The sequence below is a fragment of the Eleutherodactylus coqui genome, chromosome 5, assembly GCF_035609145.1.
Source record: "Eleutherodactylus coqui strain aEleCoq1 chromosome 5, aEleCoq1.hap1, whole genome shotgun sequence".
In the NCBI taxonomy this organism is placed as follows: Eukaryota; Metazoa; Chordata; class Amphibia; order Anura; family Eleutherodactylidae; genus Eleutherodactylus; species Eleutherodactylus coqui.
In genome coordinates this window covers 111,109,701-111,113,141 of record NC_089841.1, presented here as the reverse complement: position 1 = coordinate 111,113,141, position 3,441 = coordinate 111,109,701, and the positions used below count along the sequence as shown (strand labels likewise).

The 3,441-nt window shown below is 40.8% G+C and overlaps 1 long non-coding RNA gene across 1 annotated transcript; it reads left to right on the top strand.

Moving 5' to 3' along the window:
• Nucleotides 1-1,134: 1,134 nt before the first annotated feature.
• On the top strand, nt 1,135-2,577 carry LOC136626946 (uncharacterized). The gene is made up of 2 exons (XR_010792718.1): nt 1,135-1,344; nt 2,343-2,577. It is a non-coding gene; the product is annotated as an uncharacterized lncRNA (long non-coding RNA).
• The last annotated feature ends 864 nt before the right edge of the window (nt 2,578-3,441 follow it).

Genomic DNA, 3,441 nt, shown 5'->3' with positions numbered 1-3,441 from the left:
AGTCGTAGTGATGAGTGATCTTTTGAAAACATTGGTTTGGCTGGTTCTCTGAATTTCAACAAAGTGTTTGGTTTGGTCTGAATTAGTTTGAACTGAACCGGAACTTTACCAAAACCTCTAAAACTGTTAGAGAGACAAAAGCCCTGTATGCCACTCTACGGTCACCCAGGAGTGTATTTTACTACTCTGGAGTTGTTTTTAAAGCAAATTTAATGAAGAAAAATAAGGTAAAGTAAGAACAAGAAGGATAAAGAAGGAGGAGGAAAAACTAGGAGAAGGAAAGATCAGAAGAAGGTAAAAGAAGAAAAAGCAGCAGCACAGCTGTGGCAGAGGATTTCTTCATCTCCACGGGGAGTCACAGTGACAAGGGGACTCCCCGCGGAGATGAAGAAATCCCCTGCCACAGCTGTCATAGCTGTGGTAGAGGATCGCGATCTTCTTTGTATGTCAATGCGGCTACCACTGCTGCCGCCATCCCCGCTGACCACAGATGAAACCTCTGGATGCGACAGCATCCAGGGGATTCACATCCAAGGAATCCCCCGCTGCGGCTGTAACAACCGCAGCAGAAGATCGCGATCTTCTCTGTATGTCAATGGGGCCGCCGCTGCTGCCGCCGGCCCTGTTGACCAAAGGTGAAACCGCTGGATGTGACAACATCCAGGGGTTTCACATCCAAGGAATCCCCTGTTGCAGCTGTCACAGCCGCAGCAGGGGATAGCAAGCACCGCACTTTATGTGCGCATAAATGCTGCCAAGTGCATTTTTTTCAGCGTGACGCTTGCTCCGGTCAAACTAATTTTTTGTCCGTATGCGTTCTGCACACAAAAAAATCACATGTTAAAATGCCCGTCTGACTGAGCCCTAAATGGGTTACAAATAGTTTCAACCAACCATATACATAGTCCATGTGGATATGTCAGATTAGCACTAAAATCCTCGTAGACTAATTATACTAAGGCGGATGCCAAATAAAGGAGCGATATCTTTTGACTAGATCCAAAGTAGAGTTCATACCCAGAACATGTACAAAATCCGAGAATTTATCAATTGCAAAACATAGTACGTGACATATGTTGCTACTTGCCCACGCCCTAGGGAAAACAGTACAGCAGTTAAGAGGAAGGGTGTTGGCGCACACGGCAACATCAGGAGGAAAAAAATACACCCCTGGCGAACCATGTGTGACACTTCCACAACACTGATGTTAATCAGCTGAGGTTTCAGGGAATACAATCGATAAGAACCTACGGAAGGAGAGGAGATATTAATAAGGGATTACTTCAAAAAGAAACGGAATGGATCTACCGAATGGATTGTGTGGATCCTAATGGCCCAAATAAGGTACTATGCTTTAATGAATTTCTTTAGATGTCTCTAAACATCCCTAGTTTTCTCAGTAGTGTTGGTCTCAGTCATGGTCCTGACAGTGAATGAGTGGACTCAATGCTTGTGCAATCACATTAACATAATAGTACATCAGGATGCACTATTATGTCAAGGTCTATTCATGGATACATTCATTCTGTTTATTTATCTATGTATCTATTTATAATACTGCTAAATCTATATACTGTATATACTCGAGTATAAGCCTAGTTTTTCAGCACATTTTTTTGTGCTGAAAATGCCCCTCTCTGCTTATATTTGAGTCAGGGAAGGCTTGTAAAAAAAACCTCCATACTCACCTCCCAGCCGGCGTCTGTGTCCCTAGCGGCAGGCTGCTTGAATTCTCTCCGCTGTCATCCCCCGCCGTCCTCTTTGCTCGGCTCTGTCATCCTCCGCCGTCAGCGCTGTGTAAGTAAGAGCTGTGATTGGATCGAGCGTCAGCCAATCACAACCATTGCTCAATCATTCACAGCCAACCAAGCTGCTTTAGAATTCTTCCCGCTGTCATCTCCCTGCTTGGCTTTCAAATCCTCTGCCGTCAGTGCTGTGTAAGAAAGTGCTGTGATTGGATCGAGCGCCAGCTGTGATTGGCTGGCGCTCAATCCAATCACAGCACTTACTTACACAGCACTGACAGAGCCAGAGAGGACAGTGGGGTGATTTTAAGCAGCTTGTCGCACAGACACAGACCCGGCTGGGAGGTGAGTATGGAGGTTTTGTTTTACCTAGTATATACTCGAGTATACCTCAGCTTATACTCGAGTCAATAAGTTTTCCCATTTTTTTGTGGTGAAACTTATTGTCTCGGCTTATACTCAGGTCGGCTAATACTCGAGTATATACGGTATGTAAAAATGATAAGTTCAGCTGAAAGCTAAGAAAGTGAAATTACTGTGAGCGACGGCAGTTTTATGCAGCGTGCTCACTAAATCATTTCTTTATCTATGCCCCAGGCTCCAGGTGGAAAAACCAAAGATGTTGTTTACAAACAAGTTTTACAATGAACACGCCATCCATAAAGCACAGTGGGTCAGAAAACAAGCACATGCCGTCCCCATGCTGTTCCCATTATATGTTGCACATTCCAGAGGTTTTTAAGAAGAATGAACAATTAATAAATATTTTTTAAAAATAACAAAATCTTACAGACTATGAAGTGTTAAAAATAAATAAATAATTTTTAAAAAATTGTGGATGTTTTTCTTTACTTCTCTAACTGGACCAAAGACAACAATGGGTATTTCTAAGTAAGAAATAGCATTAGAGAATATTTATATAGACAACGGGCAATGCCAGGTATATAAGCTAGTATTATTACATTCTTTGAATATGTTATTAGTATGAAATTCCAATGGAACTATAATGGAATGAACAGCACACTGTAGTCATAGCTTCCCCCCGCTATCTATCTACCCTTGTCTCCACCTCTTCTGAATAGCCTTTATTTAATAAAAACATTGAAAATATTTATAAGTCAAATAATATTAATACACATTTCATGAGCTTGACAGAAATCCATTTGTATTCCTGCATTGTGAGCACACAGTTCAAGCATCCCCTGAAAGCAATGTCAAAAAGAATATTTTCTTTGATAGGACATGAATTATCCTGTTGAGAGCTGCTCATAAGGTGGAAGAAATATATAAAAGTTTTGTTTCTGTCACTGGAGAGGAGACATTTTAAATTAAAAAGTAATGAAGTCTTCAATATTTAATTTGCAAGAGGAGAAACATCATTGTGTGAATGTATTTTCTGATTTGACAAGAAATGTATCTGCCAAAAAGAACCGTTGATAAATAAGGTAAGTGACAATGGAAGACAAGATAATGATATAGAATGATATAATGATTATTGTTATTTTCTTCCTAAAATAAAAAATACTTAAATTGGTTTCACAATAATAAACATTTATGGCATATCAACTTCAAGCCACGTTCAGATGAGCGTGGTTATAGCACTGCTTAGCAGCGCTAAAAACACGCTTCTATAAGAACGAATAGATTCCTATAGCAGCGCTCACATGGCCGATTGTTAGATGCGTTGAATCAGCGC